This window comes from Hylobates moloch, unplaced genomic scaffold (genome assembly GCF_009828535.3).
Source record: "Hylobates moloch isolate HMO894 unplaced genomic scaffold, HMol_V3 SCAFFOLD_2, whole genome shotgun sequence".
NCBI classification, from domain to species: Eukaryota; Metazoa; Chordata; class Mammalia; order Primates; family Hylobatidae; genus Hylobates; species Hylobates moloch.
The window spans coordinates 173,912,877-173,939,166 of NW_026652277.1; the positions used below are offsets into that span (position 1 = coordinate 173,912,877).

General features: G+C 41.4%; 1 pseudogene; it reads left to right on the forward strand.

The window, feature by feature from the left end:
- The first annotated feature begins 4,906 nt into the window (after positions 1 to 4,906).
- LOC116473725 (glyceraldehyde-3-phosphate dehydrogenase-like) lies at positions 4,907 to 5,931 on the forward strand (annotated as a pseudogene).
- Positions 5,932 to 26,290: the final 20,359 nt, after the last annotated feature.

Consider the following 26,290-nt stretch of genomic DNA (forward strand, 5'->3'; position numbering starts at 1 on the left):
TAAAAGAAGTTCAAGAAGCAAGGGAGATGTTAATTCCAATGTACTCACCCAGAACTGTGGCAGGGTCTGTTGGCTCACTGTGGGAGGGCATTGGCCAACTCATACAGGTCCAGGTGTGAGCAAACAGGATGAGGGAAAGGTTAAAGAAGCTGGTGATGTTCAGCTTAATGCTGTCTTCAAATAATTAAGGATTTTAATGTAGTAAAAGGAATAGACTTTTATCTCCAGTGTCAGTACAGCCTGATGCTGGAATCGCCACACTGTCTTCCACAATGTTTGAAATAATTTATATTCCTGCCAACAGTGTAAAAGAGTTCCTATTTCTCCACAGCCTCACCAGCATCTGTTGTTTCTTGACTTTTTAATAATCACCATTCTGATTGGTGTGAGATGGTATTGCATTTGGTTTGGATTTCCATTTCTCTAATGATCTGTGTTGTTGAACTTTTTTTTAAGTGTTTGTTGGCCTCATAAACATCTTCTTTTGAGAAGTGTGTGCTCATGTCCTTTGCCCAGTTTTTAATGGTGTTGTTTGTTTTATTCTTGTAAATTTGTTTAAGCTTCTTGTAGATTCTGGATATTAGACCTTTGTCAGATGGATAGATTGCAAACATTTTCTCCCATTCTGTAGGTTGTCTCTTCACTCTGATGATAGTTTCTTTTGTTGTGCAGAAGCTCTATAGTTGAATTAGATCCCAGTTGTCAATTTTTGCTTTTGTTGCAGTTGCTTTTGATATTTTCACCATGGTATCTTTGTCTGTGCTGGTATCGCCTAGATTTTCTTCTAGGGTTTGTATAGGTTTGGGTTTTACACTTAAGTCTTTAATCCACCTTGAGTTAATTTTTCTATAAGGTATGAGGAAAGGGTTCTGTTTCAATTTTCTGCATATGGCTCGCCAGTTCTCCCAGCACTATTTATTAAACAGAGACTCCTTTCCCCATTGCTTGTTTTTGTCAGATTCATCAAAGATCAGATGTTTGTAGATGTGTGGTCTTATTTCTGAGTTCTTTATTCTGTTCCATTGATATATGTGTCTGTTTTTGTACCAGTACAATGCTGGTTTGGTTACTGTAGCCTTGTGGTATAGTTTGAAGTCAGGTAGTGTGATGCCTCCAGCTTTGTTCTTTTTGCTTACAAGTGTCTGGGCTATATGGGCTTTTTTAGTTCCATATGAATTGTAAAGTAGTTTTTTCTAATTATATGAAGAATGTCAATGGTAATTTAATGGGAATAGCATTGAATCTATAAATTACTTTGGGCAGTGTGGCCATTTTCATGATATTGATTCTTCCTGTCCATGAGCATAGAATGTTTTTCCACTTGTTTGTGTGCTCTCTAATTTCCTTGAGCAGTGGTTTGTAGTTCTCTTTAAAGAGGTCCTTTGCTTCCCTTGTTAGCTGTATTCCTAGTTATTTTAGTCTCTTTGTAGCAATTGTGAATGAGAGTTCATTCATGATTTGGCTCTCTGCTTGTCTGTTGTTGGTATGCAGCAATGCTTGCAATTTTTGCACATTGATTCTGTATGCTGAGACTTTGCTGAAGTTGCTGATCAGCTTAAGAAGCTTTTTTGCTGACATGATGGGGTTTTTCTAGATATAGGATCATGTCATCTGCAAACAGAGACCTCTTCTCTTCCTATTTGACCTCTTCTCTTCCTATTCAAATACCTTTATTTCTTTTTCTTGCCTGATTGCACTGGCCAGAACTTCCAATACTATGTTGAACAGGAGTGGTGAGACAGGGCATCCTTGTCTTGTGCTGGTTTTCAAGGGGGACATTCCCATTTCAAACTTGAGAAATAGGAAAGAAGAAAAGAGTAGCAGTTCGTAAGCATGTTCAAAATCCATTAGGGCAAACAATATTACATCTCAAGGCTTGAGAATAATCTTTGTTTGATTCTGTGTCCTGCTATCTGGACTCAGTGATGGTAGGGAGGTTTGGGATTGGGCCCCAGCACTTTAGCCTTATTCTAACAGCTTTGTTGGGCTCAGTCCACCCTGCAGCTCTCACAGGTTGGAGTCTTGTGTCTTTCACTCTCCTATGCTGGTGTTTCACAATGGTAGCTCTACAGGTCTAAAGTCTCAGGGGTGGCTCTGACCCCACAGCTCCACTAGGCATTGTCCTAGTGAGGACTCTCTGTGGCAGCTTAGGCCCCACAGTTCCTCTGGTCATTGCTCTAGTGGGGGCTCTCTGTGGTTGTTCCATCCCTGCGACATCTCTGTCTGGTCCCCAAGCCTGTTTGCAACATTCTTTGAATTCTAGCTGGTGGAAGCCATGCCGCCACAGCTCATGCATTCTATGAATCTGCAAAACTAGCACCATGTGGCCATGGCCAAGGTTTACTGGTGCGCGCTCTGCAGCTGTGGCCCAAGCTACATCTGGGCCTGCTTTACCAACAGCTTGAATCGCTAAAGAGCACTGTTCCTGAATGCCAAAAGTAGAGACTTAAGGTGACCTTCGGTTGGGAACTTCAAGTTCCTGAAGGCACTCTAGGCCTCTCTTTTGCCATTTTCCTTGCCCTGGGTTTTGGCACTCTGGACCTGGGATAAGAGGGTCAGTACTGGTGGTCTCTGAAGTACTTTTGGGGTCATTCTTCCCTTGTCCTGATGAATAGCCTTGGCTTCATTCTGTTCATACTAATCTCCTTATCAAATGGCCACTTGGCCACAGCCTTGATTTCCTCACCTGAAAATGCTCTTTCATTCTCTATTAGGATCAAGCTGAGAATCCTTCAGATCTCTAAATTCTGTTTCCCTTTTAATTATAAATTCCATCGTTAAATCATTTCTTTCTTCTCGTATTTTCCCACATACAGTTAAAGGAAGCCATGCAATATTATGAGTATTTTACTGAGTAGATATTTCTTCTGCCAGACATCCTAATTCATCACCCTCTACTTCTGCCTTTCATGAAGTCCTAGGACATGACCACAATTCAACCAAGTTCTTTGCCACTTTATAACAAGGATGGCCTTTTCTCTAGTGTTCAATACCTTGTTCTTTATTTCCATCTGAGACTTCATCAGAATTGCCTTTACCATTCATATTTCTACCAACATTCTGATCACATCTATTTAGAGATTATCTAAGTAATCTCTAGGAAGTTTCAGACTTTCCCTACAGCTCTCATCTTTTAAGCCCTCACCAGAATCATTCTTAATGCTCATTTTCAGCAATACAGTCTTTTTCTCATCTGCTGCTCCAAATTCTTCCAGCCTCTGCCCATTATCCAGTTCCAAAGCTACTTCCCCATTTTCAAGTGTTTGTTATAGAAACAGTCCCACTCTCTATACCAATTTCTGCCTTAGTCCACTCTGCTGCTGTAACAGAACAGCTGGGACTGGGTAATTTATAATGAATAGAAATTTATTGGCTCACAGATTTGGAGACTGGTAAGTCCAGTATCAAGATGCAGGCAAGGGCCTTCTTGCTGTTTCATCACCTGGGGGAATGCAAGATGGCAAGGAAGATCAAAAGGGGGCTAAACTTCTCATTCTTTTATAAAAACAACAATTCCACCAATTACTAGGGAGCCTTCATGGCCTAGTAATGTCTTAAAGGTTCCACATCTTAATACTGTTACAAAGGCAACTAAATTTTAACAAGAGTTTTGAAGGGAACAAACGTTTACATGACAGCAACTTCTATCATTGCCTCCTTGGTCAGTTGAAGGAAATCCTATCTATGCCAGATACTGAGGGTTTTGGTTATTACAAACATCTTCCTTCTGATCTGTCAACTTTGACTGTAACACCATTAGAATGTAATAAATTCATCAATTTTTTTGCCTAAAAATTGTGTTTTTGAGATTTGATCTAAGAAATTTGTCCCCAGCTCTACGTCACAAAGATAATCCTTGATATAGTTTGGATATTTGTCCCCACTCAAATCTCATGCTGAATTATAACCTCCAGTGCTGGAGGTGGGGCCTGGCAGGAGGTGGTCAGGTCACAGGGGCAGGCCCTTGTGGCTTGGTGCTGTCTTCCTGATGGTGAGTTCTAATGAGATCTGGTCATGTAAAAACATGTGGCACCTCCCCCCACTGTCTCTCTCACTTGCTCCTGCTTTTGCCATGTGATGTTCCTGCTCCCTCTTTACCTTCTGCTATGATTGTAAACTTCCTAAGGCCTCCCTAGAAGCTGAGCAGATGCCAGCACCAAGCTTCCTGTACAGCCTACAGAACTGTGAGCCAATTAAACCTCTTTTCTTTATAAATTTCCCAGTCTCACGTTTCTTGATAGCAATGCAAGAACAGCCTAACATAATCCTCTACATTATCTTGTATGAACTTTAGAGTTTAGTCTTGCACATTTATGTATTTAATCCAGTTGAAGCACACTTTTGAGTGTGGTATTAAGTAGAAATTCTCTCATATTTTTCTCCATATAGTGAGCCAATTTTCCAAACACCATCTACTGAATAATCTACTTTTGTTGACTTGGGTTGCCAGGTTTATTATATACTAAATGCCTATACAAATACATGAATCTGTCCTTAACATAATATATTATTCCACTGGATTATTTATCTGCTCTTGGTAAAATACAAATTCTTTAAAATCTTAACACTATAGTATGTCTTCATAGACTGGTAGGGCAGGTCTCATCTATTGGTGTTTCTATTTCAAATTGTACTTACTTTTATGTGGACCTGTAAGCTTTCATATTAATATTATTGTAACATATTTTCCTTCCTCAAAAAAATTCAACTGGAATTTGTATTGAATTGCCTTTAATTCATACTTCGATTTGGGGAAAACCAGCATCTTTATAATACAAATATGTCCCATCTAAGAGCATGGGTTGTCTCTCTATTGAACTTTCTGTGTCACTCATTAACTTTTTTTTCAGCTCTTTCCTCCTCCAATTCAGCAGACAGCCACATCTTCTCTCGCATAGCCAGCCACATCCCTGAGACACCATGGTGAAGGTGAAGGTCGGAGTCAACGGATTTGGTCATATTGGGCGCCTGGTCAGCAGGGCTACTTTTAACTCTGGTAAAGCGGATATTATCACCATCAGTGACCCCTTCATTGATCTCAATTACATGGTCTACATGTTCCAGTATGATTCCACCCATGGCAAATTCCATGGCACCATCAAGGCTGAGAACAGGAAGCTTGTCATCAGTGGAAATCCCATCACCATCTTCCAGGAGCGAGATCCCTCCAAAATCAAATGGGGCGATGCTGGTGCTGAGTACATCATGGAGCCCACTGGCATCTTTACCACCATGGAGAAGGCTGGGGCTCACTTGCAGGGACGAGCCAAATGGGTCATCATCTCTGCCCCCTCTGCTGATGCCCCCATGTTCATAATGGGCGTGAACCATGAGAAGTATGACAACAGCCTCAAGATCGCCAGCAATGCCTCCTGTGCCACCAACTGCTTAGGGCCCCTGGCCAAGGTCCTCCATGACAACTTTGGTATCGTGGAAGGACTCAGGACCACAGTCCACGCCATCACTGCCACCCAGAAGACTGTGGATGGCCCCTCTGGGAAACTGTGGCATGACGATGGTGGGACTCTCCAGAACATCATCCCTGCCTCTAGTGGCACTGCCAAGGCTGTGGGCAAGGTCATCCCTGAGCTGAACGGGAAGCTCACTGGCATGGCCTTCTGTGTCCCCACTGCCAAAGTGTCAGTCATGGACCTGACCTACCATCTGGAAAAACCTACCAAATATCATGGCATCAAGAAGGTGGTGAAGGAGGCATCAGAGGGCCCCCTCTAGGGCACCCTGGGCTACAACACCGAGCACCAGGTTGTCTCCTTTGACTTCAACAGCGACACCCATTCTTCTACCTTTGATGTTGGGGCCAGCATTGCCCTCAACAACGACTTTGTCAAGCTGATTTCCTGGTATGACAATGAATTTGGCTACAGCAACAGGGTGGTGGACCTCATGGCCCACAGGGCCTCCAAGGAGTAAGACCCCTGAACCACCAGCCCAGTGACAGCACAAGAGGAAAAGAGAGGCCCTCACTGCTGTGGAGTCCCTGCCAGACTCAGTCCCCCACCACAGTGGGAATCTCCCCTCCTCACAGTTTCCATGCAGACCCCCTGAAGAGGGAGGGGCCTAGGGAGGCCCACCTTGTCTTGTACCATCAATAAAGTCCCCTGTGCTCAGCCAAAAACATAAATAAAATTTTTTCTATAAAGTTTCTATGGATTAATGATTAATTCTTAAATATTCTAGTTTTGACTGGTATTTGGAATAATATTATTATTCCTAGTTTGTATTGTCAGTGTAGAAGATATCAAGATTTCTTAAGTTGTTCTTATCTAAAAATTTTGTTCAATTCTCTTACTAGTTCTAATAGTTGGAAGTTTTTTTGGACAGATGATTATATTATCTGCAAATAATAACAGTTTTATCTCCTTTCAAGTCTTACCTCTCCTACTTATTCTTTTTTCCTTATAGAATTGGTCACTAGCTTACATACAAACGTTAATAGGAGTGATGGTGGGCATCTTTACATCATTTACAATTTCAGAGAAAATATTTACAATGCCCCTAATCTGTGTAACGTTTAACATCACTTTTAGAGTAGACAACTTTAAGAAATTGAAGAAGTTCCTTTCTATTTCCAGTTAACAAGTTTTATTAAACTTTTCAAACAGCTAAAAATGCAGTAGAGCTGACAGCCTTCTACAAAATTTCCATGATGACAAGTAGTGTGGAATATAATAGAGGCGTGAACAAAATATTTAAATGTGGATAGTCATGTGAATATTCTTATATAAATCTGCCTTTATTCAGAAAAAAAGTCCTTTCCTAAGCTCCTTATAATTCACCTTTCTATCTTGTTTTAATGAGAATTGCTGCTATTGAAACTTTTGATTGACCAAGATTTCAGAGGGGCTGTTGGCTTTTCCTTTGTCCTTACCACCTATTAGGTATTTGTTATGATCAATGAGCAGACTATAGAAGGTTCAAACTAAAGTTTTATTATTAACGTGAGAGACAACATTGATATGGATGGTTTTCAGCATAAATACTTATCTTACTCGTATGTACTAGGTAACTGATATACACATGAGGAGTGCCTAATAGGGTCTGGCTCTGTGTTGCCACCCAAATCTCATCTTGAATGGTAATCTGAATTGTAATCCCTACTTGTTGGCAGAGGGACCTGTGGGAGGTAATTAGATAGATCATGGGGGTGGTTCCCCCATGCTGTTCTCATGATAGTGAGTGAGTTCTCATGAGATCTGTTGATTTCATAAGAGGCTTTCCCCACCTTTGCTTGGCACTTCTCTCTCCTGCCACCACGTGAAGAAGGACATGTTTGCTTCCCCTTCTACTGTGATTATAAGTTTCCTGAGGTCTCCCCAGCCATGCAGAACTGTGAGTCAACTAAACCTTTTTCCTTTATAAATTCCTCAGTCTTGGGAAGTTCTTTATAGCAGCGTGAGAACAGACTAATACAGTGCCTGCCCTGGGAAGAAGCCAGCACAGAGGAAAATCAGACATAAATAACAGAACCAGAGATGGATTTTTTTATTTGAACAATTGCTTCATATGTCCAGTCATGCTACAAAAGCCAGTAAACATAGATTGATCTGTACTAATTTTTATTTGTGCATTCCTTGTACTGTAATAGTCTTAGGACTATTTCTGTTATAAAGCAAACTATTGGAAAGCTTTTCATCATATCTACTATTCTCTGAAATAGTATATAGGGCACAATAATTTTCTTTACATTTTTGAAATTATTTGCATAAAACTACCTAGTATTGGTGAATTTTGAAAATTTCTTCTATGATTGATTACAAGTACAAAGACCAGGCAAGGTGTTTTCTGAAGTGGAGCAGTTTTGAGGGTAAAAATGAGTGCTAACCAGGTGGATGCAAAGAAAACAGATATAAAACAATATACTCCTAGACAAACCAGGGGATATTGTGGATTTTGGCAAGAAAAGGGTTAGCTGCTGCTCTGCAACCTGTTCTTTCTCTCAGAGACCCACGGAAGATAAAGAAACATTGAAGAAACCACCTGGTCAAATCTCCTTGTAAAGATATGAATCAGATTTCTTCATATTTACTTGTGGAAAGATAATGGAGCATCCTCAACTATAGAATGCTTTTAGCAGGCTGTCCCTGGTCTACCACAGTAAGTAAGCACAGGATATATAGATTTATATTGCAATGGGGCCCCTGGAAAATGTTAATGTCGAATGTGTAATTATCATAGTATAAAATGGAGATGTATTCATGATTGAAATCCTTTCTTTATGAAAGCAATGCCCAGCATGTGACTAGAGCTTTACATGATAAATCTTGGCAATTAAGAACTTGTGATCACACTGGTGGTCTTAGTATTCTTGCTTCAACAGAGCCTCGTGATTATCTGTGCCTTTTGAATCACTAGCAAAGCTTCATAAGGGTACAATTTATGATTTTTTTATAAGTCTGATTTGACAATTTGACATAATTTTCTAATTTTCTTATTAGGGAGTTGTGCAGAATATATGCTTATAATTTTCCAATCTCTTCTCTACCTTTGCTTATATAGCCGTCCCTAATCCTAACATAATGTACTTGAGCCTTTCTTATTTCCTTGATTGTCTTTGCCTTTAGAATTCTGACTGCCACAATTGCATACATAATGACACAGATGTAATGCCATTTTACCCATAAATACGTCAGTGTGCATTTTCTAAAAGCAAGTACATTATCTTATGTAACCACAGTCCAATTATTAAAATCAAGAACTAACCTTGATAGAGTACTGGTATCTAATCGACAGACCTTTTCCAAATGTTGCCAGGTGTTCCACTAACTCTCTCTATAGGGAAACTAACAACAGGCAGGCTTCCAGTCCAGGCTGCAGACCAGGATCTCATGCTGTGCCTGGCTGTCTTGTTTCGTCAGCCTCCATTAATTGGAAACATCTCCTTGGTCTTTGTCTTTCACAACCTTGATTTTTTAAAGAGTGTATGGCCAAAAATCACAAGCATTCTTGTACACCAATCACAGACAAACAGAGAGCCAAATCATGAGTGAACTCCCATTCACAATTGCTTCAAAGAGAATAAAATACCTAGGAATCCAACTTACAAGGGATGTGAAGGACCTCTTCAAGGAGAACTACAAACCACTGCTCAATGAAATAAAAGAGGATACAAACAAATGGAAGAACATTCCATGCTCATGGGTTGGAATAATCAATATCATGAAAATGGCTATACTGCCCAAGGTAATTTATAGATTCAATGCCATCCCCATCAAGCTACCAATGACTCTCTTCACAGAATTGGAAAAAACTACTTTAAAGTTCATATGGAACCAAAAAAGAGCCTGCATTGCCAAGTCAATCCTAAGCCAAAAGAACAAAGCTGGAGGCATCACGCTACCTGACTTCAAACTATACTACAAGGCTACAGTAACCAAAACAGCATGGTACTGGTACCACAACAGAGACATAGATCAATGGAACAGAACAGAGCCCTCAGAAATGATGCCGCATATCTACAACTATCTGATCTTTGACAAACCTGACAAAAACAAGCAATGGGGAAAGGATTCCCTATTTAATAAATGGTGCTGGGAAAACTGGCTAGCCATATGTAGAAAGCTGAAACTGGATCCCTTCCTTACACCTTATACAAAAATTAATTCAAGATGGATTAAAGACTTAAATGTTAGACCTAAAACCATTAAAATCCTACAAGAAAACCTAGGCAATACCATTCAGGACATAGGCGTGGGCAAGGACTTCATGTCTAAAACACCAAAAGCAATGGCAACAAAAGCCAAAATTGACAAATGGGATCTCATTAAACTAAAGAGCTTCTGCACAGCAAAAGAAACTACCATCAGAGTGAACAGGCAACCTACAGAATGGGAGAAAATTTTTGCAACCTATTCGTCTGACAAAGGGCTAATATCCAGAATCTACAATGAACTCAAACAAATTTACAAGAAAAAAACAAACAACCCCATCAAAAAGTGGGCAAAGGACATGAATAGACACTTCTCAAAAGAAGACATTTATGCAGCCGAAAAACACATGAAGAAATGCTCATCATCACTGGCCATCAGAGAAATGCAAATCAAAACCACAGTGAGATACCATCTCACACCAGTTAGAATGGCCATCATTAAAAAATCAGGAAACAACAGGTGCTGGAGAGGATGTGGAGAAATAGGAACACTTTTACACTGTTGGTGGGACTGTAAACTAGTTCAACCATTGTGGAAGTCAGTGTGGTGATTCCTCAGGGATCTAGAACTAGAAATACCATTTGACCCAGCCATTCCATTACTGGGTATATACCCAAAGGACTATAAATTATGCTGCTATAAAGACACATGCACACGTATGTTTATTGCAGCACTATTCACAATAGCAAAGAGTTGGAACCAACCCAAATGTCCAACAACGATAGACTGGATTAAGAAAATGTAGCACATATACACCATGGAATACTATGCAGCCATAAAAAATGATGAGTTCATGTCCTTTGTAGGGACATGGATGAAACTGGAAAACATCATTCTCAGTAAACTATCGCAAAGACAAAAAACCAAACACCGCATGTTCTCACTCATAGGTGGGAATTGAACAATGAGAACTCATGGACGCAGGAAGGGGAACATCACACTCCAGGGACTGTTGCGGGGTGGTGCGGGGGAGTGGGGGAGGGACAGCATTAGGAGATATACCTAATGCTAAATGACGAGTTAATGGGTGCAGGAAATCAACACGGCACATGGATACATATGTAACAAACCTGCACATTGTGCACATGTACCCTAAAACCTAAAGTATAATAATAAAAAAAAAGAGTGTATGGCCTATACAGTTTTTCAAAAGACGCTTCTTAAACAACGTGCTGGACTTGAAGGAGAATATACTTAGGATCAGTTTCGTTAGAACCATTCACTCCTATTGAAAGACAGAAAAGGCCCTACAAACGACAGGCACAAATAAAAATGATAAAAGCAAAATATTAAAATTATACAATAAAAAATGCAAGGTTTTTATTTTTGTTTGCTTTATTTACTGTTAAACATTCAGATCAAAATAACTTCCTGAAATAGCAACATAAAAATCTGAGTAAGCATGTCACTATGAAGAAAAAATTGTATTTTCTAAGAACAAATTTTTCTTCTCAGCTCCTTTTTATTTGATGTTGATCAAAACATACAGTTGACAACTTAGAAGATAAAAGAAAATTTTATACCTGAACACATGCACACCCGTTACTTTACCGTTTAATAGAGGAATGGGATAGGTGTTGGGGGATAATCAAAGACTAGAAAAAAAACAGTCAGAAGATGGTGCAACCAACTCACGCTCTCCCATCAGTGAATATACTACTCTCCATGCACACCTAGCTCTGAAAAAAATAGCAAGTTGTTCATTTCCTTGTGTTGTGGTGCTTTGGGTTTTTACTAGACACCTTTGACTAGCATGGAGTGTAGTAATCTTATCTGCATTCTCTGTTTCCACATGTGCTGTTTCCTGGAATTGCTGGTTTGATCCTACTGGAATTTGATCTAACGTAATTGATTCTTCTTCAGGCTCTTTGATTTCTTTTGCGGCACATTCTCTTTATAGTCAATCCCACCATAAAAGCATCTTGCCCACCACCTTCAAGTAAACAGTATCATGGTTTTCCATCCTACCTCCCTCCTTTGGCTTAGTTCCCACCCCACTCATCATGGGACTCTCCCCAGGAGCTCCTTCACTGTGAGACTCCCTCAACTTGCAGTCGTGCACACAGGGTCTGCACCAGGGATGCAGAAAACAGGGCGGTGCCTCTTGTGCGCTTTCCAACGTGTTTGTGTATTTATTGCACTTTTCTTTCTAGTGTATCAGATGCTAAAAACATCTGTTTCTTGAATGCTGAAATATTTCCATGGATGTAGTCACTTTGAGGGTACAAATCTCCACTGTATATGTGCGTATCTACATCATCATCCTTATTAGTCACAGTATTTAGACCCTCAATCAGTTAGTTTATCTCTGTCTCCCAGAGTTTGGGAGGAGTGCCAAATGCACCACCACACTCCAGTTTGTTTCCTCTTGTTCTGTCTTCGTGAGTGAGCCCTCTCAATGCACATTCAACTTCTTTTCCAGAAACTCTTCTTACAATTACCTCAGATTCATTTGATTTTGTTTTCTTCATTAAGTTGGTTCTTCTCTCTCTATGCCCATGTTTATTAACTAAGCTCTCATCTTTCTTTCCACTTCCCCTGGATTTCCACGAGCTTTCCAAGGGCGTCCTCTGCAGTCCCTACTAGCTGCCCCACAGTGTCAGTCTCCTCCCTGCTTCTATCATGCATTGCAAGAATGTGATTGTGCTTTCAACTGCTGTAACCCTTTCTTGGGAGTTCATTGCAGATTGTAAAATCTGATATTTTATTTTTACCTCATTGTCTTTCTTTTTAACTAAATTTGTTCTTTCCAAAAACTTTCTTGCTCTTGACTCAAATGGGATTTGTCTTCTCCTATATACAATACAAAACTTTTAAAATATCTCTGTTGAATCTTGGAGTACATCATTTTTAGATATGTCTACACTTTACCCTTCAGCCACACACACACACACACACACACACACACACACACACACTCCTGAATCCTGTTGCCAGCGAAATCACCTTCCCTCTGCACACCCAGCAGGCAGGTGACTGTGCAGAGCCAACGCCTGGCTTCTTCCCACGTCACCTGGTGCAGCCCTGCTGCTCGCACTCACGCAGTCCTGGGAGGCTGCACCAGGGGCACCTTGAGAACACACGCCCCGTGTGCTCTCTTCACCGCCGACTGGAGGGGTCATCAGGAGCAGAAGTGGTGACAGAACCCAGCATCTTCATTCCTTTTCAAGTGGCATCTTTCTTTTCTTTTTTTTTCTTTTTTTTTCTTTTTTTTTTTTTGACGGAGTCTCGCTTTGTCTCCCAGGCTGGAGTGCAGTGGCGCGATCTCAGCTCACTGCAAGCTCCGCCTCCCGGGTTCACGCCATTCTCCTGCCTCAGCCTCCCGTGTAGCTGGGACTACAGGAGCCCGCTACCACACCAGGCTAATTTTTTGGTATTTTTAGTAGAGACGGGGTTTCATCATGTTAGCCAGGATGGTCTCGATCTCCTGACGCCGTGAACCACCCGCCTCAGCCTCCCAAAGAGCTGGGATTACAGGCTTGAGGCACCGCGCCCGCCGAAGTAAGGCTTCTTAATTGACTTCCATCTACTTGGCAATTATTCAAGATTTCTCACCGACACTAAGTATAGGTCATCTGCTAGCTGTCACCTGGGCCAGTGCCCTCACACTTGTCACAGAGCGGGGCTGGGCTTGTGAGAGTCCCTTGCATGCCTTTCTGGGACCCCCATGGAGGGATGTTAGGCCATATTCATTCACTACTCGCCTCTTTCCTGCTCTGTTTTCCATCCTCCATTCAGGCTATGATGCCTTTGGCTAACCAGGGACAGGTGGAGGAGCCATTCTTCCAGGTGCTCAGCTGACACCCGGGAGACCATCGGGCTTCCGAGGCAGGAAACGGCATCCCCTGAGGCAGAAGCGGTGGCTGGGGCGATTTCCACTCACGAGTCCCACGGCGTCTGAGGTGCCAGGAGGCCCTGGTGTCCTCCAGCAGAAACACTGTGGGTGTCGTGGGTGAGTTATCACAGAAAGCATAGGGAGACGTATGGATATCGTTTTTTAATTTCATTTTCTTTCCGAAGAGAGGAAAACAAAGCCATCGATTAAGGGGTTCATAAGCAAGTCTCCAGAAAGGAATCTGACCAAGAGTTTCCCAAATGCTTACTTTAAGTTTTCATCTTCTTCCATATCTTTTTCTAGAAATTGAGAAATATCTGCTGTTAGCCTGGTGACATTTTTAAACCCCAGAACAAGTGCAGCTCCCTTTCATTCAGGAGCTAACTTGTTTATCAAACTGACACGGAACATGAGCAAGAACCACTATCTGGGGCTAAGAGGCGTAATTCCCCTCGGGTCCTGAAACTGCTCTGGACATGTCCTAAGTGATCCAGAATTTATGGGCTTGAGTGCTGGGGTTCACTGTGGTAAAGACGCCTGAGGACCGGTAGAGGGCCTCAGTCTCTTCTTGCACCTTTCTTTGTTAAGCAAGAACCATTGGTATCAGTGCCAAAGCTGAACAAATGTCCAATCAACTTCTGAATTTAAAATGAACTCAGAGAGCATGGCTGCCTCTGGAAGGACGGGGTCTGGGAGGCCACAGCTCAGGCTAACCTCATGTCCCCAAATGCTTGCCTGGTTCTCTTTCTACCAAGACATAAAAATAAAACCCTTCTGTAATTTTTCCACATTTTTTCGCTATAAAATAGTGGCCATCTACATGCCTGCTTTATGCAGTTTTCTAGAAGTGCTTCATATCTACAAAATTTTTAGGATTTTGACACAAACTAAAAATTTCAACAATACCGTTATTTTAAAAATAAGCCATTTCTTTGTTTTTTCCTCTTTACCTAAAAAGCAATCTCAGATATGCATTCTTAAGCAATTTCTAAATGCATCTATGTGGTACTATGAAGTACTGTCAAACTGAGGATATTTATTAAAATCATAAATACATAAGTTTGTGAAAGCTAAAAATTTCAGTCACCAAGCACTTTTTCTCACAAATTTTTCTAAGCAAAACATCTGTAGCTGAAATAACCAGAATCGCATGTATTTCCAAATTTTGTAAACATCTCCAATTTCCTGGATTTCTTCTCCTCTGGTATTTGAGAACCAACTCTTTATGAGAACACACGAAAATGCTGAATGTGGCAGGCATACAAATGGTCTCAGCTTACAGAATTTAACCTGGGTATTATATATTTCAGAACCATATGGAAATAACTAGCTTAACAAATATTACACATTCTACAATTTCAGCATTTGCACATGTAAAGGGATCGGAACTAACTATTGAAGCTCTTGGGAAACTCTTGTCTGTTGAGTAATTTATTGCATGGAAAGCATCCACACAGCCAAGAACAATTTACTGAACCAGAAATCCAGAGGCTGTTTATAAAACTTTATTATAAATCCCAATGATAATAGATACATTTTAAAGGCTTTTTTGGTGATTTGGCTCACAGTTTCAGTGGTGTGCAAAGCAAATAACATACTACCACCGTTGGGTTTTTGGTTAGGCGGAAGACCCGACTTTTTCTGTGTCAACATAGATATGGACGTAGTATGGAATTTCCCTGGGATAGTCTAGGTGGAGCTGCTACAAGATGTGGCAGAGTGGGCCAGGCGCGGTGGCTCACGCTTGTAATCCCAGCACTTTGGGAGGCTGAGGCGGGCGGATCACGAAGTCAGGAGATCGAGACCACAGTGAAACCCCGTCTCTACTAAAAAATACAAAAAATAAAATTAGCCGGGCGTGGTGGCAGGCGCCTGTAGTCCCAGCTACTCAGAGAGGCTGAGGCAGAAGAATGGCGTGAACCCGGGAGGCGGAGCTTGCAGTGAGCCGAGATTGCGCCACTGCACTCCAGCCTGGGCAACAGAGTGAGACTCTGTCTCAAAAAAAAAAAAAAAAGATGTGGCAGAGTGATAGACAAGAAGCCAACAGCTGCCATTAGTAGTGGAAAAAGAACACTCACACTTCTTAGCGATGTGAGAAATAGATCATGTGTAAACTACATTCAGCAAAACTATGATCACTCAGTCGGTCATCCTACTGTTATGGGATGCTTGGGGTGTTGCTTTTTTGACTGGAAACCTCTGTGGCTGGTGGCACATTTGCCTGAGTTTTGCTGAGGCCCACTCAGCCTGGCAGGCTGTGCTCAGCTCACACTACCAGCCTGGGTCCCACACCTGCCAAGGGCAAGCCAGGCATGGAGCAGCGAGGGGTGTGTGAGCAATCAAGCATGGGGTCTGCCCACGGGGCACAGTCAGGCACTCTGGCTGCTGCAGCAAAGTGGGCAGCTCCATGTGCTGGCATGGGTGCCAGCTCTCTGCAAGGCTGCAGCTGGACTAGGCGCACCACAAGCAGCTTCCACAGGTGCCACTAGGGAATGCAGTGGTGCCCAGAAGCCTGGAGACCACAGGGCCCCAAAGAGGGAGTCACAGCCCTGGTTTAAGGAGCTCCCAAGTCTGGGCTCCCTGAAGGGCCACAGCTCGTCTCTCCTTTTCTTCACCCACAACATGGCGAGCAAGGGGTGTGTTTCAGCCCTGTTTGTGTTAAAGCTCTTTCAGCCCTGCCATTCAGCTGGTCCCAAGTTCTTGTTCTGCAACCAGGAAGAACTAGGTATGCAGACAGGTGGAAGGTGAGCAAGGTGAAGAAGAGCTTTATTGAGTGACAGAATAGCTCAGAAGAAACCCTGGAGAGGGTAGCTCCTCTCTGCAGCTGGTCATTCCCATGTTTGCTCAGTTGTGGCTGAGCCCAGAGCTTTTATGGGCCTCAGGGGTGGAAGTGCTTGCTGATTGGTCCATGGACAGCCATGCGTGGTGTGGAAAACGCAGTACAAAGTTCCCACTCCAGTCTGCAAGACCAGCAGCCCAGCCTCCAGTCTTCAGTCTCTCCCTGGCCTGAAGGTGGTGCTTCACCAGGGACCTGTCCCCTTCTACCCAAGAACTTGTCTGCCTCTTGCTGCCTTTCATGGCACCCAGGCTGTAGGTGCCAAGGGGCACCTGTAGGCCAGTGCCAAGCTGCCCTCCACATTCCCTCAGCTTCACTCCTATGCTCATTGGCACCCTAAATGCCAAGGGGGCTGAGGAGGCATGGAGCTGGCTCTGTGGAACCAGAGGCCCGAGTCTGCAGCCAGGATTTGGGTGGCCGCAGCTGCACCCAAGGAGCTCCTGCCCCACCAACTTGGAAGGGGTGGGGCTCCCACTTGTCTCTGGCTCCTGCCAGCTCTACAGAGTGTGCAGCCCTGGCCAGGCCTCTCTGCTGCAGCCAGTGTGATGGTAGCAGCTGCTCAAGACCAGCTACCACTGCTCGAGACAGGCCGCCACTGCCATCACTACAATATTTGTTACGCAATAATTATGAGTCAAGCATTTAGGTTGAGAGGTGAGGAATGAAAACAGGGAGCACAGGAGAAGGAGTACCTGTCTCTTTCTTAGAGTTACAAAAACTTCACGAAGGTTCTCCACCATCTTTGAACTGTTACTTGAAAAGCAATTAAACATTTCTAGGTGGCCAAGCAAGAGGAGAACATCTCTGGCACAAAAGTGACTTTTAAAGCGCACCCTAGGACAGTTGAAGACATTAAACAGCTAATAGGCAAGGAACATGTATAATAAAGCATTTACCGTGTCTAAGAAATTACACAAGAAGTTATAAGAACAAAAGGACAAAGAAAAGATACACATATCATTGGAAATGACTAATAGGAATGTAAAGACATCAGACAATAGGAGAGAAAACATAAAAGAGTGCAGCCAGTACTCAAAATGTATATCATATATTTCCGAACACTTGGAAACTGGGCACTGTACTTGCAACCAGCCGAAGAAAAAAGGAAAAACAATTTATTACCCAACTGGCAATGCAAAAGAAAAAAAAAGTTTTTTTTAAAAAACACTGGTTGTTCCAGAGAAGCACAGATTAATTTAACTAAGCCCTGACATATATTTCTCCAGAACATAGCGATGATCCCCTGTGGCATAGTAAACAAGGTACATAACAACATTAGCATTGTAAGAAAAGCTTGTATGGAAAATGGTGCCCTTTACTGTCAATTTAAGGCACAATAACCAAAACACATTTTAGTAAATTAAATTCTATTTGGGGTCAAATTAATGCAACCCAAGGCATTTCTCTTTCCCAGGAAGGAGTTCAGAGGCAGTATCCAAAGACAGATTCAAAGTTTTCCTCAGAAAGTAATTCTGGATTGATTACAACACAGAGAACGGCCAAGGTGATTTTAGCTTAGTAAACCAGACAAACTCACAAAGCCCAGTTTGGGTTCCAAGACCAGCTAGAATGGAGATTTGGTTCAAGGTTGCTTGCACTGGCCTTCCTACCAGACCAACAAATGAGCAGTGCAGAGAATTCATGACCGGCCAAGAATACAACTGTGTGGATGAGTGCATTCCTAATCCCTCTTTAGTTGCTCACTAAGAAGCAGCTGAAGTCTGACACCACGTAAAGAGGAGTGTCTAGGCTGCTGGAGAGACCACGTGGAGAAAAAATATTTGGCCAGCTGTCAGCAATGACAGCCATTCCAACAGAAGCACCAAATATGTGAGTGAAGTCATCTCGCAACCACATGAGTAACACCAAGTGAAGTGAACAGAACTGTCCAGCTGAGCCCCATCCATACCACAGAACGTGACCAATGGTTATTGCTTTCAGCACTGAGTTATGGGCTAGTTTGCCAAATAGCATTACATTACTAAAATAGCTCCACACTTGGGAAAAATTTAAAACACATGCATTCAAACACCTTCTAAGACTCCCCCTCCCCCAAAGTCCATAAAAAGCAATAAAACATCTCATATGGAGCATCATTTCTTTCTGGTTGACTAAATAAATCAAAGGATTATATAGGCTATTACCTCTCAACTGGTTAAACGCTAAAGAACATCATGGCTATTTATGGCTAACAGGATCAAAAACTGCTTCCAACAACTGTACAAAACATCCCCAACAAAACATATACATCCACCAAAAATGAGAGTCTTGCTTTTGAAAAAATTGCTCTTAATTCCTTCTCCTGGGTTTTGTGTAGAGCCCCTAAATAAATCAAAGAGCTAGAAGCGTGGGTGGAAGAGAGTATGGGAAGAGAAGTTCCGTCTAGGTATAAAAAGCATCATGAACAAGGTCTGGAGGTACCTGGAAGTGTCCATGCTCCAGGACAATGTAGCCTTGCGGAGGACAGAGTAACAGGGCTGGAGGCATGGTTGGAACTGTGGCAGAGAACAACACCTCTGTAGCTGTTTCTAGAGCCACTGTAACAAACTATCACAACCTGAATGGCTTGAACAAGAGAAATGTATTGTCTCACTGCTTTAGAGGCCGGAAGTTCAAAATCAAGGTGTCCGCAGGGTCATGCTCTCTCTGGAGGCTCCAGGGGAGGATCCTTCCTGCCTCTTCCAGCTCCTGGTGTTGCTGGAAATCCTTGGTGATTCTTGGTGTGTGGCTGCATCTCTCCAACCTCTGCCCCCACTGCCAAATGTGCTCTCCCGGTATGTTTCTGTGTCTTTGCCTGGGGTGCCCCTCTGTGTGTCTGTGTCTCATCTCCCTCTTCTTACAAGAACACCAGTCACTGGATCAGGACCCACCCTAATCCAGTATGACCTCACCATATCTTGACTGATTATACCTCAAAAACCCTATTTCAAATAAGGTCTCATTCTAAGGGTCATGGTGAACATGAATTTTTGAGGGATACTTTTGAAACCAGTACAATCTTCATTTGCAAGTGCAGGTGCTTGGACTTTTTCAGCATACAACCACCCCATTGGAGCTGAGAGTTCAGTGAATTGCTGCAATGCAGAGGACGATGTCTGGACCTTACATGAATCGAGGGATGACCCTGACCCTCCTTTCATGATCAGAGATATTTAAGGTTTGCTGTTCGACTCTCTTGTGTGTAATGTGTGTAATTTTCTCCCTAATTAGAATGTTCCTGAGGGGCTGTGACCTACATTTTTTTTGTCAATGTATTATACAGTAAGTATTTTTTGACATGAAACATTTTGAGAGGAGTGAAAGGAAACCAGGAATAGAACAACATGTATTGAGTCCCCACTGTCAAGCATGATTCATACATTATCTCATTAGGCATCATTAGGCTCCTCTGAAAGAGGAGAAAATGGATGAATACAGAAGCTTTGAGGCTGCCCCAGGCCATGCACAAATACACGGTTTGAATGTTTAACACACCCTTAGGGGACCCAGGACGTGCACCATAACCGCATTTAACAAATAAGACTCCAAAGTGTTGTGGGAGGGATCAGTGTGGCCACAGGCTATGAATTTTATCTCTTTTAGAGTATTTCAAGAAAAGCTATTAGATGCTGGATTTCCTTTCCTTTCAAATTATTTTTGGTTACTAGATTGTACTTCTATAAATGCAAGTGGCCCACATGGGCACCAGAATTAAAAAGTTATGAACATAAAATATAGACACATTAAAATTCTGTAAGAAAAGACTATTTGGTAGAAATTTGTATCTTTTTTCCTTCCTCATATTTTTCTGAATTTCTAAATCAACACTTCTATAACAGAAAAAATAACCATCAAAAATAAAAATTAGGAAGAAGAATTTTGACTTTGGCATTTTAGGCCAGGACTTGAATACCGACTTCACATTGACTGGCTAAGTGACTTGTATGACATCACTATCATCTTGGCCCATATCTATAAAAACGGATGAAAATGTCATCTAATTGTCAAGACTGTTGAGACTCAAATTAGGTCTTGAAGTTTCAAGTGCCTCACGTGGAGTAAAAGACATCACACGTGGCACGCATGCATGGAGCTACCACATCCTTTCTCTCCCTGAGCAATGAGTCAGCTGCCGGTAGATGTGACCGCGGCTCAGTAGTGTCCAAGATGCTTCTTGCACACCCCAATGCAACACTGTCCACAGCCAACGCCTTGTTTGCAAGTCAGTCTCCCACTAGAGTATTAGTCGCTATAAGCAGACTGCATATTCATCCTGTGCGAACATCCCCCAGAACAGCTCCCAGCATGTGGTAGGACTCAATATATTTTGAATTCATAAACAAATTAATATTACTCAACAACATGGTCTTATCAATTTTAAGAAACACGAACATTTTAGAAGCATAGATCTTTTCTTTAATACTATTTCACAGTTTGGAATCTTAACAATGCATTTAAAATGCAGCCCTCTAAATTTGGGGAGGAAGGTGTCACAGGACTGATATCTCTGGACTAAAAGGATCAAGATATTTAAATAGAAAAACAAGAGCAAAATATAGAAAAAAAAATGTGAAGACATGAAAAGAAGAAAAATTAACTTTTGGCTAGCTCTTCTACCCGGAGATAGTCTGGAGTCCTGAAACACACATACTACGTGAACTCCATGCTTCAATTATCTTGGAAAACATCAAAAGTTTCCTTCATGCCACATTGTCATAAGTGGAGTTTGCAGTGTGGTTTGTTAGTTTTTAAACAGCCCAATAAGTCAATGCCCATACTGCATAGTTTGCTGAAACTTGCACACCTGTTTAGAGTAATGGACAGTGCAGATTTTAAGGCACCAACTAAAAATGAAGCCATGGCAAATATACCAAACAAGCTCCTTAGGCTTAGAATTCTTCACCAAGTAGTTACATTACCCACTTGAATTATATTTTTAAATTCTGTATAAGTTAATCTCTAAAATAGTAAAGATTAATATAAGGATTTCAAATTTTCAGAGCGCTACCATGGCAAAGGGTCCTGCTGCTTGTATCCTTACAAAAGTGCGTGAGTTTCCGCCGGGCGCCGTGGCTCATGCCTGTAATCCCAGCACTTTGGGAGGCTGAGGCAGGTGGATCACCTGAGGTCAGGAGTTCAAGACCAGCCTAGCCAACATGGCAAAACCTCATCTCTACTAAAAATACAAAAATTCGCTGGGCATAGTGGCAGGTGCCTGTAATCCCTGAGGCCTCATGCCTCAGCCTACACTGGAGACTGAGGCATGAGAATCACTTGAACCCAGGAGGTGGAGGTTGCAGTGAGCCAAGATCATGCCACTGCACGCCAGCCTGGGGGATAGAGGGAGACTCTGTCACCAAAAAAAAAAAAAAAAATGCATGAGTTTTCTTTGCTGTGCAGAAGCTTTATAGGTTCATATCATCCCATTTGCTCATTTTTGCTTTTGTTGACAGTGCTTTTGACATCTTATTCATAAAATATTTTCCCAGTCCAATTTTCTGAAGCATTTTACCTATGTATTCTTCCAGTGGTTTTAGTTTCAGGTCTTACATTTAGGCCTTTGATCCATTTTGAGTTAGTTCTTGTACAGGGTGAGAGGTGGGGGTCTAGTTTCATTCTCCTGCATGTGGGTATGCAGGTTTACCTGGCATTTAATGAAAAGACTGTCCTTTCCTCAATGAGTATTCTTGGCACCTTTGTCAAAAATCAGTTGGCTATAGATACATGGATTAACTTCTGGGTTCTTTATTCTGTTCCATTGGTCTATGTGTCTGTTTTTAGGCCAGTACCATGCTATTTTGGTTTCTACAGCTTTGTAGTATATTTTGAAGTCAGGTAGTGTGATGCTTCCAGCTTTGTTCTTTTTGCTTAGGATTGCTTTGGCTCTTCAGGCTTTTTTTGTGGTTCCATTCAAATTTTAGATTTTTTTTTCTATTTCTGTGAAGTATGCCATTGTTATTCTGATAAGGATTGCACTAACTCTGCAGATTGCTTTGGGTAGTATTGTCTTTTTGATAATATTAATGCCTCCAATTCAAGAGCATGGGATGTCTTTCCATTTGTATCCTTTTGAATTTCTTTCATCAGTGTTTTGTAATTTTCCTTGTAGAGGTCATTTTCACCTCCTTGGTTAATTTGTTCCTAGGGATTTTATTTTTTATAGCTATTTTAAATAGGATTGCCTTCTTGATTTTTTGTTTGTTTGGTTTGAGACAGAGTCTCCCTGGAGTGCAGTGGTGCAATCTCGGCTCACCGCAACCTCCGCCTCCTGGGTTCAAGCGATTCTCCTATCTCAGCCTCCTGAGTAACTGGGACTACAGGTGGCCACCACAATGCCTGGCTAATTTTTTTTTGTATTTTTAGTAGAAACAGGCTTTCACCATGTTGGTCAGGATGGTCTCGATCTCCTGACCTCATGATCCACCCACCTTGGCCTCCCAAAGTGCTGGGATTACAGGCATGAGCCACCACGCCCAGCCTTGATTTCTTTTTCAGCTAGCTCATTGTTCATGTATAGCAACACTTCTGATCTTTGTATATTCATTTTGTATCCTGCAATCAACAGACTGAAAACACAGCCTACAGTATGGGAGAAAATATTTGGAATTTACACATCCAACAGGGGGTTAATATCCAGACAGGGGGTTAATATCCAGAATATACAAGGAGCTCAAGCATCTCAACAGTAATAAAACAATTAATCCAATTTAAAAGTGGGCAAATGAGCTGAACAAACATTTCTCTAAAGAAGACATACAGATAGCCAACGAATGTATTTTAAAATGTTCAACATCAGTAATCATCACGGAAATGCAAATCAAAACCACAATGAGATATCATCTCACCCCAGTTAGGATGGCTGTTATCAAAAAGACAAAAAACAGCAAATGCTGGCAAGAATGCGAAGCAAAGAAAACTCTCATACACTGTTGATGAAAATGTAAACCAGTGCAACCCCTATGGAGAACAGTATGGAGGTTTCTCAACAAACAACAAATAAAACAACCTTATGATCTAGCAATCCCACTACTGGGCATTTGCCCAAAGGAAAGAAAATCAGTATATTGAAGAGATATCTGCACCCTCATGTTTATTACAGCACTATTCAATAGCTGAGATATGGAACCAAACTAGGTGTCCATCAACAGATGAATGGATAAAGAAAATGTGGCATATATCCACAATGGGATACTATTGAGCCATAACAAACAATAAAATCCTGTGATTTGGAGCAACATGGATGAGCCTGAAGGGCATTATGTGAAATGAAATAAGCGAGGAACGGAAGATTAAACACCACATGTTCTCACTCATATGTGGAAGCCAAAAAAAAAAAAAAAAGTGCCTCTCACAGAAGCAAAAAGTAGAACAGAGGATGCTAGAGGCTGGGAAGGGTGGAGGGAGGAAGGGTGGGGGAGATTTGTTAAAGGACACAAAATCATAGCTAGACAGGAGGAATAAGTCCGAGTGTTCTATGCCACTGCAGGATGACCAGAGTTAACAGTCATAGCTTCAAACAGCTGGAAGAGGATGTCGAATGTTCCCAACATGAAGAAATGATAAATGTTTGAGATGATGGATATGCCAGTTACCCTGATCTGATCCCTTTATATTATACATCAAAGCATGACTGTGTACCCATGAGTATGTACAATTACTATTTGCTGATTAAGAAAATAAAATAGACAAAATTTAAAAAGTTCATGAGTTGCTGTTTCCTATGCATGTATAATACACATGTACATATAAACATACAACATACATATACATGTGCAAATATGTACACAAGGTACATATACAGTCAGCCCTCTGTATTCAAAGTTTCCACATCCATGAATTTGGATGTGCAGATCAAAAAAATTAATAATAACAATGCAACAAGAAATAATGTGAATTTAAAAAACAATACAACATAAAAACTATTTACATAGCACTCACATTGTGTTAGCTATTATAAGTAATCTAGAGATTATTTACAATATACAAGAGGATGTACATAGGTTACATGCAAATCCTACATGACTTTGTATCAGGACCTTGAGCACCTGTGGATTTTGGTATCTGCAAGGAGTGCTGAAGCCAGTCCCCTGCAGATACTGAGGGATGACTGCACATATACAACATACACGTATGTTTGCATGTACATATACATATCCAGTGTAATTGTACGTATGCTATGTAAGTATACATATGCAGATACAGACACGTTTATTCTCAGACTTCCAAAGTCAATAGATAGAATTTTGTTTTCAGTCATGCCACATTCTCTGTATTGAAAGGGGGAATTCGATTTAATACTGCTTAGTGGCAAGGGAGTAACATACCCATCTGATTTTTTTAAGATGGCGTTTTTACCTGTATCAAGCATTTTTTTAAAAATCTAACTGCTATTAAACATGCAATATATTCTGCCCTTACATTTTTCAGCCATACCTCATATTCATAAATGGGCAGATTCTATAGCTGACAGGAAAGTGACAGATCATTCAAAACATACACTTTAAAAACAAGTGATTCTACAGACCTGCTGCTTATGAATTAGACAGGCAAGCCACTTATCCTACATAAATGTGTTTATGCATCTGTAAATTTAGAATAGCAAGTGCTGACTTCCAGAATAAGGGTTAGAAACAATAATGAATATGTGAGCAATTTCTAAATTTTAAGGTTATTTACAAACACAGGCATTTTATTATAAATGCTAGTCCTGGAAAATCGATGTCATGTTTGTTACGGGACTTCTATTACCTCAAAGTCCTTTCCATGTCCTATCCTAAATCGAAGAGCCTCCACTAATATGTCTTCCCGAACCTTCTATTTTTCTCTTTTTCTTTCTCATCTGCATCTGTTTCTAACAGATGATGAAAGCCTTACATCTCTTTAAGAATTCTGCTGGGCTGCTTAGCAGGCTCCTCTGACCAATTTTATTGACTGTTGAGACAGATTTGAAAAAATCTGAGTTTTAGAATCAATGTTTTAAAACGCAGTACCTTTCCAAAACTTTGTAAGCTGGCCCATAGCTATTATGGTTGATAAAGTGCTGACTCACACCTTTTTTGTGGAAGAAAGAAGGCCGTATGTTTTAAGAGACACAGCCATTAGATTTTTTCATAAATGTAGGTGGAATTTCCACTTGGAAAAGTAAATACCTCCAGCATCCCCCCAAACCAATCATTTCATATAACTGGCTATTTTTACAAGACTCCAAATACATATTCAGGGCCAATTTAGAGGTGAAAACCTGCGATTCTTCAAACCGTTTTATCACTTTTTCTTTTATGGAGAATTAAGGCAGAGAAAGCTGCTCTGTCCCAAGCTCAGGTGGGATGCCACGCTCAGGGCAGGCTCTTTAGGAGGACCCCATGCCTGCCACAGCTGCCAACAGGGAGCACGCAAAACAGGTCATCCAACAGCCACATTTCAGGGAATCAGGGGCTCGCTGGCGGTTTCCAGACTGTTCTGTGCTCTCACAAAAAGAAACACAAACCAACTCACTGTGGATTCGAGCCAGTCAAAGATACGCTTCCAAGAGCCAGAGAAAGGCAATGAGGTGATGGCAGGACTTCCAGCGGTGCCACAGCTGGGCGTGTGCTCACTTACCAGCTTGCATACTGCCTGGGTATTGTTTATGGCCATTGCTTTTCTATGTGAACACATGATGAAGATTGATGTAAATCTATGTCAACCATATAATCTAATAAGGCAGGAGCTGTGTTTTATTAAAAAATAATAAAATTAAAGTACTTTATGTCTAGGGATAAGCTCATGATCTTGGGAGGAAATATATTTTCCCAGTGTCTCAATTTCTTAGTCCATGAAATGGGTGGCAAGATACCATGATGTTATAAGGTGTTGTAAGACAGAAAAAAATTAAAAATTCAAATTTAATTGTCTTACAAATCACCTGAGTCTCTTGTTGAAAAGTAGGTTCTGATTCAGCAGGTCTGGGGTGAGATCAGATATTCTGCTCCT